Genomic DNA, 14,206 nt, shown 5'->3' with positions numbered 1-14,206 from the left:
CATTTGTGAGTCAGAAAAGGAGAATTAAAGATTTCTACATGTTTTAAAGTAGCTTTTTAATAATTTCTTTCTCTTTTTTTATTTTGTTATTGGTTATTTTTAGTTATACATAACATTAGGATTCATTCTGACATAATTATAAACACATGGAATATAATTTGCTCTAATTCACTTCCCAATACTTCCCCTCTCCTTCCCCTCCTCCCTCCCTATTTCCTTCCCTGTACACCTACTGCTTGCTCTTCTGCTTTTTTTTTTTTTTTTTTTTTTTTAAGTGTATTGTGGACATACATAATGGTGAGATTCACTGTGGAGTATTCATTTATGAACATGGGAAAGTTAGGTTTTTAATAAATTTAGTGCTTCTCCAACTTTAATTGCAATGCAGCTTATGGGGGGTGGGGCCTGTTAAAATGCTGACTCTGGCATTTTTTGCATTTCCCAAAGAAAAAAACAAACAAAACTAACACATCTCCAGCAGTCTCCCTCCAGTGTTACTTAGAAGGGATCACACTTGGAGTAGCAAGGATTGAACTCATAAACAAATGTTGCCCTCCATTGCTCCCAGGCTTTTCACATCTCAGTGAGATACCGTGGTGGTGAAGCCTTCTCACAGCTGAAACCAATTCTGTAACCCTGGAGTAGTTTCTTATGGCTGCCATAACAAATTGTCACAAAATTTGTGTCTTAACCAACAAACTGTGTAATCTTACAGTCTGTAGGTTAGATGTCTGACCTGTCTTGAGCAGAAATCAAGTCTGGTGTTGCAAGGCTGTGTTGTTTTCTGGAGTCTGTGGGGAGGATCTCCTTCCTGCTATTTCCTACTTCTGGAATCTGCTCACATATTTTGGCTTTTGCAGCCCTGTTCCTCCATCTTCCAAGACAACAAAAGAGGATCTGGTCCTTCTTAGTTCCATCTGTCACACTCTTCTCCCCCTCTCCCTTCCTAGCTTAAGAGCTCATGTGATTTAAGGTCCACTGATCAGCAGCCTTACTCCATCTGCAATCTCAATTCAATTTGGCCCTGTGACATACAGGCTCCAGGGATTGGGACGTGGATATCCTTGGGGGCTGTTTTGTAAGACACATTTGCCATGGTGTGATTTATGTCATTTGTCCTATTTCCATCATTTCAACTAGATTATAAGCTCCTTGAAGCAAGGCCCTTGCATTATCTATATTTATCTGGAAACACTTTGTACCCCCTCACTTTTAAAGATTGTACTATGTGCTTGGGATAATAAGATGCTCCTAAAATCTTACAGTGTGACACAAATTCAGACATATCATAACCTTTCAGTAAATGTGAATTGAATTATGTCAAAGGTCGAGGAATGTTAATACATTAGAGATCAGAATAATTTAATTGTGAATTCTGCCTTCTCTCTTCTTTTTTTTGTAGATAATGCCAAGAAGGTGACAAGGCTGTATTTTACAGGAAAACTGAATTGATTTTAATATATTAGGCCTTGAAATTGGAAGCATCTATGTAACTTTGTAGAATAATGAAATTCTTTTCATTGACACAAATAAAGAACTGGAGAACATAAGCACATCAGTAGTCCTGTGTATTGAATTGCTAGGGGACTGGGGCAGGATCAAGAAGCTTTACTTATTGAAATGCTCAAATATCTTTGTAAACTCATTCTAAAATTAAAAGTGGTAACATTCCAACCAGGACCAAATACCCTGTTATATCTATTAAAATACTCAATTTCTCTATTTGGAATTTTTTCCCTTTTTAAAAAAGTTATTTGTTAAATATGATTTCAGAGCTGTGTAGAATTGTAAAGAACCTGAGTTAAAAGGTCCATTTCAACTTGGAAGCTCTAGAAATGCAGCTAGTGGGAACCAGAGATAAATGACCTGCCCAGAATGCACAGAGAACTGAGGTTACTTATCTCCTTATCCTGTACTTGCACTAGAAATAATACTAGAAATTATCAGAATAATACTAAAAATTATCAGAAGAGGGAAGAACATTATTGTTCTTTATAGATGTATACCTTTATAGATGTACAGAAAAAGATGCTTTTTGTAGTTTAACAGGAAACTGATTAACAAAGCTACTGCAGTGTACTATGATAGTTTTTCCTGGCGTGACCTTCAATCTAGTCTTCTTCCTGGATGGTTTTCTCTAAAGCAGTTTCCTAACTAATTTGGGGGAATGGCTGACAGAATAAAAACGAGTCATCATTTTTATTATTAAATAACTACAAATCAATTTTTCCTCTTCATTAACTTGATTAGTGTTCTTTAATCCTCCATGGAGCATTAATGTCACTAATCCTTGATTTACAAACTCACTAGAGTGATATTTATAATAAGATATATTACTTAGATATGATTGGAATAAATTTTTAAAACACTTGGAATTGACTTTTAGAATTCTTAAGTCTATGTTGCTTTATTTTTTAAGTGGTTCCTTAGTTTTACTTGTGCCTGAAGAGCAGACCATCTTATCAAGAACTTTTATTTTTAGAAGACAGGATACTTGAAATTTGCTGAGAATATATCTTAAATGTGCCCCCCCCATCACTGCCAAAGGTAACTGAGATAATGGGTATATTAATTAGTTTCTGGCTGCAATTATTTCACACTACATACACATATCAAGAGAGCACTGAATATATTCAATTTTTGTTAATTATATCCCTCTCAATAAAGCTGGAAAAATCCATTCTGCATTTATATACTTAAAGCTTTTTCGACTTGTAGTAAACAACCTACTAATTCCTATTGAAGAAATTATAATCCTGCTTTTCTTGCTGTATAAAACAATTCTGAAAGGGCCCCTAAGATTCCCACTTGGCTGGCGTACACATGCCTTCTTTCAGATATGCTATCAAACAATAGGTTCCTGGGTACAGCTGTGCAGCTGAGGTGAGGTGAGCTGTGCAGCTGTTACCACTGAGGTAAGTAGAGTTCCAAAGCAGTTTCAGATAGGGGGACTACCTTGGTGTTTCTCCTCTAATCAAGTGAGCACTTAAAAGGGTCTGGCCTTTCCTGGTGAAGAAAGCCAATGTGAGAGATCCAGGTTCTATCAGAGGGAGATCCTTTGTTGCTGACTTTGAAGATGGAGGTGGTCCACATAGCAAAAGATGGGCAGCCTGCCTCTCTGAGCTGAAAGCTGCCTCTACTCACAACCTCAAGGAAATAAGGATCTGGGTTCTGTAGCCACAAGACCTTTATTTAGCAAGAACCTGAAGGAGCCTGGAGTCAGAGACTTCTTCAGTCTCCAGAAAGGATACCTTGATTCCTACCTTGTAAAACCTGAGCAAAGAACCCAGGCATGCTGTGTCTCACCTACAGAACTGTGAGTCCATAAGTTTTGTGTTTTAAGTTGATTAGTGTGTGTCTGTGGTAATCTGCTAAACAGTAACAGAAACTAATACGCTTGAGTTCTTTGTTGACTTTTTTTGTTTGTTAACTGTGCAATCATGTTTGTTTAGAGCTGTTGTATTAAACACATAACTAAGACCTCAATGTTTATAATAAAGTGAACTTTTTTCCTCAATAAAATAAAAGCATTGTTTTGGAAATTGGATAGTCCTTGCCAGAGAACTGGGCATATCCATTTAGTTTTTAAAATTTTAATAGCATGATAGGCATATGTTGTTTAAACAACCAACCAAGCAGTGTAGAACTGTATGCAAAGAGCATGTTTCCTACTCTTTCTACTCTCTGCTCTTATTCTTCTTCCTAAAAGAAAAATACTAATAGGGTCTTTTTCTTTTTTCTTTTTACCCTTTGCACTGTTGCTTCTGTAACTGTGAATAATATGCTTATGTAAGCCTTCATTTAAAGTTTTAATCGTGTCTATTCTGTGTGGAAGACAAAGATCATATCCTATTTCCACATTGCTTGTTCCTTTACCACAGATAGTCATATTTTCCATTCTGATTATTTTCGTTTCCTGGCAGAATCTGTCCTTGTTCTGGACATCTTTGTCAAGGATCATTCCTCTGCCTAACATGGATGCTCACTGAGGTCTGCTTAAAGCTTCAGGTCCCAAACTGTACTCTTCGATGCTATCTTCTAGGCTTGGACTCCATTCTCCTTTATTCTTCAAGCCCTGGATTCAGAAGGCCAGAGAAATATCAGCAAAGGTGACACGTGGCTCCAGAATAAGAAAGAGCCCGCAACACCTCCTACCCTAAAGAGGAGTAATTGGCATCTCAGATGTGTATAATTGTGCTTCCCTCTCTAGCTTTGCAGTTCTACCTAGGTGGAAAACACAGCTCAACATCATTTCAGAATTTTTTTTGGCTTTTGAAGGAAGTGCTCATTAATTGGAGACTTGTTTGCTGACTGAGGAGTCTGACTTTTTCCAGACTATAGCCTCCATGGGTTTCAATGCTTAGCTGCTATGTCCCCTGGTGCTCCCAGTTTCATACCTTCATAGCTCTCTGCCCCTTTTTTCCTTAACCTATGAAACCTCTCAAGGCCTAGCCTCTTCTCAGCCATATTGAAGTTTAAGAGCTTGGAAGGATTTGCAAGTGTCTTTTAAACCAACTGGGAGCTCAGGGAGGTAGGGATGGGTATGGAGAAGGTATGGAATGCAGCAGAGGGAGCTCCGAGGTCTGTGCCAGATGATCTTTCCCAGGGACCCTGCTGAGAATTGAGACATGAATCTTCTCTGAGACTCCCCTGTGTTTTCAGGTATTTCTTCTTTCTCTGTCCCCAAGTGTTCATTAAAAACTGTCAAGCTCAATAAGAGAAATAAAACCAGCACCCCCCCCATATATATGCCTATATATGTATATGTATGTATATAGTGTGTGTATTCATATATGTACGTGTGATATGTAATACACATGCATACACACATGAGATTCATTCTAAGAAATTGGTTTATCTAATGCCAGTTTTGGGGGCTGGCTAGGCAAGCCTGAATTTGTAGGACAGGTCATTAGGAAGGGCAGAATGGAACTCTGGTAGGAGTTGACACTTTTCCATAGGGGAAGAGTCTAGGAAACCTTAGTTCTGCTCTTAAGACTTTCCAACTTGTGAAATCAGACCCACCCAGATTATCAAAGATAAATTGTCATTACTTAATATCAGCTGGTTATGAACTTTAGTCTGGTCCACGAAATATCTTTGCAATAATAGATTAGTGTTTGAAGGGCTGGGGGTTTAGAGTCTAGCTGAGCTGACAGATAAAGTTGACCCTCAAAGGAATTACGCCATGGCAATCTCCTCCTGAGATTGTTTTAGACCATTTGGGACGCTATAACAAAATACCATAAACTGGGTGGCTTATAATCAACAGAACCACAGAAGTTTATTTCTCACAGGAGGCTGGGAAGTCCCAGATCAACATGCTAACAGATTTCAGTGTGTGGTAGAGGCTTCATTTCTCCCCCTCTTTTTAGCTCCCCAATCAGATTTATCAAATTCATACTCATGGATTCTTATTTTGTTCCCTGATGAGCAGACATTTGCAATCATCTTAAGACCATCTATCACATTACTCATGGAATCAAAGACATTAAGAAAAACCAAGCAGACTGACTCGTGAGTACAGTAACATTGTTATTTTGATGCTTTTGTTATGATTATTCTGTAACAATGAAGAAAAGGAGGGAGGAATCAAGAAGCAGAATTCTGCTGGGAGAATAAAATAACCCAGTCTCTTACCTCTCAATTAGCTACCAATTTGCTTCCAAAAGTCCAGAGGGGAAAATGTATGTTCTGTAGTCTCTTGTGTTAATAATATAGCATCTTTCATTGTGTTTTATTTTTGTAATTTTTTTTATTGCAGAAAATAGTCAACTTAGATCACACCTGTCATATCTGAAACTTTATTTCTTGATTTAATTGTTAGTTGCACAGTATATTTTACTGCTCACCACTAAAAGTCACTTGGCTTCAGATGTGTTCATTGTTCTCACATCTGCTTCCTTGTTAAATTGTTCCTCCCACTTTAGACAGTAAATGCAAGAAATGAGAGGTGATGTGTCTCAGAACCCGTAGTTAATACACAAATGCTCATTGTTAATATATATTGAATACATGCTGCTTCGAATTGGGCTTTTGGAAAATGCATATTGTACTTTAAAATAGCCCATTTGGCAGCCCCAATGAAAAATACGGAATGCTTTGTAAATTAAAAAGTTGGAAATCTGGATACATTTACAAAAAATGCAAACCTTGAAAGAAGACATGAGATATATGAGGGATAGGTGTGTAGATTATTATTACTATTCAAATTTTTAGCATCTCTTTGCATTTTTTGATATGACAATAAGTGCTTTATCCTTTTGGAGAATTGGGCTAAAGTAAAATACTCTGTATACTAGGATGTTAGTTCTGGTTCCACAATTCATTTCTATAGGTAGACAATGTGGTTTAAATAAAACATGGTAGAGCATGTGTGTGTGTGTATAGATATGTCCACATATAAACATGTATATGCAACCTTTGCCTTCAAATAAAATATGGTTGGGGTTATTGAAGGGAGTTGGCAGGGAAGACAAGAAAAATGGGTTTTCCTTTTTTTTATGCTGGAGAAAGAGCCAATACTTATAGTTATGTGATGAGCTTTATAATTTGAAAGCACTGAAGTGGTAGATCTGGCTTCATTCTTAATAGTTTTGATACTTGGGGAAAATTTCTACAAGATGACAAAATTAAGTTTCATTATGTCTAAGGTTCATTGCAGTTCAAATTTCTTTGTATCGAATTTTTAATCTGAATAAAATTTGTTTATTGAGCGTCCATCATATTAGGAAATGTTCATGAGTTATTTACTGTGTGCCAGGTACCTAAGTGCTTTTTGTCTTTTAATTCAGTCACACTCACAACCCTATGATGAAATTGAAGAACAGAGTGAATAATAACTTGCCCAAGGTCATTCAGCTGGTTGGAAGTGAAGAAACTAAGATTTTAACCTCAGATTTTAAACCGGAATTTTGGAACTGTGCCTGTAACCATTCACACAGTACCATGCTCTCTCCCTTCCTCCAGTGAGGAGGACACCTTGCCAGGCACATGGGCAACCTTGGTGAACAAGTCAAGATGCAGGAAGCACTCAACCTAGATTTCTTTAATCCTAAGTGTTTTCTTGGTCTATTTATATATCCTACTCTGTGATCTCAGATATTCTATAAATTGTCTGATTTTTTTCCCCCTAAGACTTAGATTTTTGTATTAACTAATTTCTTTAGAAAACTTAATGAGAATTATACAATTTCCACCAAATGCCAAGTATTTTGCTCTTTTTAAAGTTTTCTTTAAATATTCATTGAATTGCTGTAGATTTGCATTCAAAAATGCAATTTTCTTAGCCAGAAACTTTTTTTTTCAACTCACTCAACCTTTGTATTCAAATCTTTCAGTGATAAGTAGAAGCTTATCTATGGTGAATACGCATTGACTTTGACAAATTGCTTTCTGCATATTTTATCTTTACTTATAAAATAACTCTATACTTATCTAAAACGAAGTCTTTAACTCTTCTAAGTATCTGAATATATTAGCTTTAAGGTCAGTGAAATATAAATACTTCAATGACATGAATAATTTTGACCAAAATTAGCATAAGAATTTATTAGAATCCAGAGAAATAGGAACGTATACTATAGCCCTTGTTTTCTTCTCATGCTGAACAATCTGATTCATTCTGAGTAATTGTAAACAGATCAGTTTCTGTAATGATAAACTCCAAACGTTTTCTCATTTTCAAGCTAAAATGAGAGCGGGTCAGGCTTGGGATTTGATTTTTACCTTCTTATAGTGCTCATTAACAAGTCTGTTACTGTTTGTGGATGCTTGCAGTACACATGAAGTTCCCGGATCAAAAACAAAGGACTGTACTCCTGGCACGAGCATCAGTATACTAGCACTGATTCCTCCTGCCCCCTAATCCCATGGGGTATGGCAGTGTATGCCAGGTGGATGCCAGGCACGCAGTGGGTTCACTCTGTGCTTTTGTAGCAAGCAGTAGACAAGCCTGATCTTTGTTCGAAAGTCAGACACTGGAGTGGCAGGTTTCTTATTCTAGTTGTCTCTCTAGTAACCCTTGATAGACCTCAAAATTGTCTCCAGGCTTTCCATGAGAAAAGGGATGACAGGACAAGAAATCTGTCATCTGAAAATTGAGCATTGATGTAAACTCTTAAAAGCCTTCATTTTCAAAAATACTTAAAGCTTGCCTAAGGCTAAAAATTGGGCCTCAGGATTTTTGCATAAACAATACAAACAATAAGTCTGATTGTATTAAATGGATTCTTAGAAAATGAATCATTGTAATTGATCCAATTTCAATTTCAATAAAGGATACTTTTATAATTGTAACATATTTTAGGAAATGCAAACACAATTGTAAATGCATTCATGAGGAATGTTACCTTATTTTATTTTGATAACCATAAAAAATTCATGGGTTCAATGAAGAATGAAGATGATGTGAACATTTTAAAAAGTAGTTTTGGAATGTTTGGACTAGCTCAGGTATTTTAGATTGGGTATTTTGAGATGTCTTTTTCATGAACCAATGAAAGATCATTGCTTGTTTTTTAGCACATTTTATAGACTTTAATTTTGATAGTGGAATGATTTCTGTGAAAATGTGTATTTTCTAAAATACTATGTTTAGGTCAGCTAGGTTGGTTGATACTTTTTAAAATAGATTTAGCATTTTCTGATCACCCTTGAGAATATCTGCTATGTTGAAACACCTAATAGATATAAATAAAAGATGTTAAGGTAGGAAAAGTATGAAATTATTTCAATCTATACTAAATTGCAAAATTCCAAGGCACAGTTGTAGGAAAAAAACAACAAGGATGCTATCATTAATGATTAAAATTTTGGTCTTACACAAACTATTTTGACTAGTTAGAAGGTGAAAAAATATAATTCTAGCTCTATATGGATTTATTTATATTAATATTATTCAACAATACAAGATTTTCTGTCACTGATAAGACTGTGGTGGTGGCATAAGTTTTGAAGGACTTTAGCACATAAGAAACATAATGCAAGCACATCATAGCTACCAAGAGTTCTTTGGATTGAATATATATGATTCATTTGTTCTTTTTCTTAGTACTGTTTTATTGATTACCTACATAGTGAAAGTTCTCTGCCAGGGACAGTCTAAGGAAGCCAGAGCTACTGCTTCTGAAGGAATTCAGTCTAGTGAGACAGATGAAGCAAAGGCCATATGGGGTAGTCAGTGCAAAGATAAAATATAAGATGTAACTAGGGAATGCCAGATGACAAATTTTCTTGATGAATTAGGGCTTTGTGTTAGTAAGCTTTCCATTACTGTAACAAAATACCTGAGGTAACTTACAAAGAAAAAAGACTTATTTTGACTCACAGGTTTGGAGGTTTTAGTCCATGGACAGTTAAACCCAATACTTTTGAGTCTGTGATGAAGCATTATATGATAGTGGGAGCACATGGTGGAGCAAAGTGCTCACCTCATGGCCAGGATACAAAAGGGAAATAGAATGAAAGTGGCAGAAGTCCCACAATCCTTTTTGAGGATACACCCCCCCAGACTTCCACTAGGCCCCACCTTTTGAAGTTCCTACCACCTCTCAGTAGCACATGCTAATGAACAAGCCTTCAACTTGTGGGCCTTTGAGAGTTTCTGTATAAAATATTTCTTGTCTTTTTTTTTTTTAACAGAATAGAAAATTTTGCTGTCCATAGTGTCTTGAAGGAGCTTCGCTTCACTTAGCTGTTCCACCTACCCGAGGCGGGCTCAGCTCCTACGTGCAAGTGAAGGGCAGAGGTCCCAGATGTGCGGTAATGCAGTTCCATGTTGCTCGACTACTTTACATAGGCCAGGAACTTGGTCAAGTGCTTTCTGTATGTTATCTAATCTAATTCTCATAACTTGTTAGTTAGTTCCTTGTATTATCCTCAAATACAAGCCAATCACCTGGAGTACTAGGCCGGGAGTTGCAATATATAAACTGCTTTCTGGGCTTCACATCTAGTTGTGTGGCCTTGAATATTTCTGGCTATCAATCAGACAGCTGGTTAGGGTACATACTATATCAATGTATAAAAATTGTATTGCGAAGGCTAATGACTCACTAAATACCATTTTTGATTAAAGACAACTGTGATGGGTAGTTGCTAGTCACATCAGCTGACCTGGAGTCAGTGTGAAGCAGTCAGGGCATAACCCAAAGCTTTCAAATCCAGTTGCCCACAGGGTTAAACAGATAATATAAATAAATGAAATGGGATAGGTAGTGCCTGGCACAGCGTAAAGTTCCCATACTTTCTAAAGAGGCAGGCCCTACTCAGCTCCACAAGGGAAATGCAGAATCAGTGGTGTCAGAGCTTTCAAATCTTCTGGAGAATAGTGAAAATCTTGACTGAGATGTTGGTCTGTGGGTCATGAGACCAGTATGGAGTTTGTCCCATCAGCTACAGTGGTTCTATTCTAATTCTTTCTCATTTAGAGTTTGCCAGTTGGTCTTTGCTATTTTGGTCTCAATAAGCTCCTCAGGCAGTAACCCAAAGTTTTGCTGCCATTAGAATCACCTAGAAGAACTTTAACGCTTCAAAATGCAGATCAAGCCCCATGTGAATAAAACCAGTATCTCCATGGTTGGGACCCAGATATAGGTTGTATATACTTAACTCCCCAGGTAAATCTTAAGCCTTATCCCAGTCCTACTGAGACAGAACTTACAGTTTAACAAAGTTCCGAGGTGACTTCTATGCAGTTTAGTTTGAGGAGCATTGTCTAATAATTAACAAGTGTCAGTTGAAATCTCACTAAGTCTTAGGACAGTGACTCTTAACCATGCTCTAAGTTAGAAGCACCAGAGAGCTTAATGTATGTAACCATGCCCAGGCCTACCCCAGGAGATTCTGATTTGATTGTTCTGTGGTGTATCCTGGACACTAATGTTTAAAACACCATCCCAAAGTGAGTAATATGCCACAAAGATGGAGAACAACTATTGCCGTAGTTCAGTTTTCCCCACTTTGTAGTTCTTGACAAACTTTCATATCCTCATCAGTCTTTCCATCACAGAGTCATCTGATCACTACCTCATATTAGAAAATGTGCCTGGGAGAATTTTCCTTGTTGCTAAAGCAATGTTAGATCTTTACTCTGGCCATGGATGTTCTCTGTTGATTCTAAATTAACTCTTCAACTACTACTCTTGCTGATGTACTTAGGAGTTAGTCTGCTTATGAAACAAAGTCCTTCACTATAGTTTTCATGATGTCTACATAATAAGATCATCTGGGGACCTTTCCATAAACTCAGGATGCCAGAACATGTACACACTTACCATATGTTCAGAGCTCAGCAGATAATTTTGATAAGGTGATGGTCAGAATTACTACTCCAATCTGGCACTCCAAATACCTGGTCCTAACATGGATCCATAATATGCTTCAGCAATGGTTCAATTGAGTGTCTTACCTGCAGAAACTTAGAAACTACTGGAATAAATACAATTATATAAATTAGTCCTATAAACTCCAGTTTATTCATCTGTGGAAAAGGAAATAACACTTCTTGTGTTCTTTGTGAGAATAATTCATGTAATGTTTATGAAACAATTAACAGGGTGCCAGTTTTTAATACTTACAAGACTAATCTGACAGGGGAGATCTTTTCCTGATAGAATACATTAATTTCAAATGGTGTGTGTCAAAAACCTTGGCTCCCCTTTTTTCGACTTTCAGCCAAATATGGCAGTTTTTTTTTTTTTTTAAATGGGACATGCCTTTTAATCATAAATGAGAAAACTAACTTTTCTCTTAAGTTGACATGGCTTACGATTGAGGACTAGAAGTATTCCTTTCCTCAATAAGTCAAATGGTTCTAACTTTTATGAAAATTAAGGTTTTCTTTTTTCTTTTATTTCCCAAACAACTAAGCACTTCAGTTTATTTGGCTTTTGAAGTATGCTGGAAAACTAATACATGTGGATGAGCCTGCAGTAAGATGCCCTTAAGATTCAGACTAAGGTTCTTTGGTCAGAGTGGCCAACAAATCACACCTATTGCTCAAGTTTAACAGGCTCATTTATCTGTGTCATGTTCTACTGTGGTTTCAAATCTTTTTTTCATAGCAGAAGTGAAAAAGAAAAGTTATCTCTAGGGCACTTGGGAAAAATAGATAAAGCTAATCCAGATGAGCCAACATGCTCCAATGTCTGGCTGTCCAGAAAGATCCATATTTCAGTATGAGTGCACCCCCCCACCCTATTTTTACTTTGTTTTTGGTTCTTTTTGCAGCACTGGGGGTTAAACCCAGGACCCCATGGATGCTAGGTAAGCAGTCTATCACTGAGCTATATCCCTAACCCTTTTAAAAATTTACTTGTAGTCAAGGTCTCGCTAAATTGCTCAGGCTGGTGTTGAATTTGCAATCCGCTTGCCTCTTACGCCCAAGTAGCTGGGATTACAGGCTTGATACCATGCCCAGGGAAGAGCACACTTCTATCTATAGTCTATTCACGGAACAACTGTGTTGAAAGCTCTTTGGTGCCCCCTTTGGGCACACCATGGGAATAAAACTCAATACTATATCATCCAGAGCAGCTCAGCATTTGTTTTTTTAAATTTAGAAAACCCTGTAGCCTTTTTCTTTAATGTAATTGTAAATATTTATGGGACACACTGTGATAATTTGATATTACATTTATGTTATTATTATCTTCAACATAAACCTTCATTTGCAGAAAAGTAAAATACCTGCCCTTGTGGTGCTTATATTCTGGTAGTATCTCATCTTTCATTTAATAAAAATGGATTAGATAACCTAGAGATCATCTGGAAAAAAAAATAACACTGGATGTCCTGTTACTTGTGTTTTTACTAGTAGTTTTAGAATCTGTTTTAACATTTCTTATGAATTTCCTCTCCCTTGATCTGTTATTTTATTGCTTACAGGAAGATGTAGATCATTTGTGTTTTTTGTAATAAGCCTTAGATGGTGAGATATACTAAGAGATTTTGAATGCTTAATTAGAAATCTAAGATATTTTTCTAGCAAAATGCAACCTTCAAAGTTATCTAAGTCAATTTCCTTTGCAGATAAGATGCTGAGATGTAGACTTAACCTTCTCAGACAATGACCTGTTCAGTTTACTTCAATGTCTTGTGAAATAGCTTCATCAGAGCTTTTTAGAATTCCCTAAAGTTTTGAGGTGATGGAGCTATAAGGACTGTCAGTGTCAAATATAAAAAAGCTAGACCAACATGAAAAATTAAGGACTCATTACTTATAAAAATGTGAATTCGTTAATCAGGAAATTAACGACTTTGGAATTGACATACCTCCATTTTTTGGCTAACAGGAAGCACGTGCTCTTTGATACAAAGACCTGAGATTTTGGACTGTTCATTTGTGTTTTTATGAATGCACTGATTTAATGAACATTTATATCCAGTATGTATTCTGTACTGTGAATGCAGTGAAATCTCAATAAGGAATGTATAGTATAGGAAAGAGGGACCGATAAGTAAATGAGCAACTGCAGTAAATTCCATTCCTCTGCCAAGGGTTTTACTAAGCATAACTGTTGGTTTTGGTGGTGTATGCTAAGTTGATTGCTCGTTTCCTTTATTATAAATTATTAGACATAAATCTGACTGAAACTGGGCTAATTTATTCCTTCTTGGGTACATCTGTCTTCAATCGTGTTTCTTTCTGCAGATTCATTATCTCAACATCTTTTCAGGTTTTCAATTTGTCAGATGAGTTCTGAGGTTGCAAAGTCATAAATAGGCACCACAAGATCTGTTCCTGTCTACTCTTCATGAATTTCTGATAATCCACAAATCCAAAAGTAAAATATATAACAATTCCTAAAAATAATCCATAATGGCATGTATAATAAACACTTAGTTTTGTACACAAGCAACATAAGTGAAATGAAACTAAATTCTTTTCTTAGCTTCAGGTATTCTGAATTGATATGACTTTTTAAATGAAATTGGAGACTGCATCAGTGTATAGAATTCTAGGAAACAAGTTCTAGGAAACATCTTAATCAAATAAGACTGGGCAAAATCATATGATCATACATTTTTTCCATCTAAATTCTGGTGTAGTTCTGTTTTAGATTATTAAGAACAAAGAAGAGAAGTCCTCATTATATATAATTTAGGAATAATCTGCAAAAATTCTATAAATTTCATTTATAACAAATTAATCTACATGTATTTAAATATCAAAACTAAATGGTCATCCTTAGTTTATTTAACT

The sequence above is a fragment of the Sciurus carolinensis genome, chromosome 6 (genome assembly GCF_902686445.1).
Source record: "Sciurus carolinensis chromosome 6, mSciCar1.2, whole genome shotgun sequence".
Classification (NCBI taxonomy): domain Eukaryota; kingdom Metazoa; phylum Chordata; class Mammalia; order Rodentia; family Sciuridae; genus Sciurus; species Sciurus carolinensis.
Note: the sequence above shows the minus strand (reverse complement) of the source record.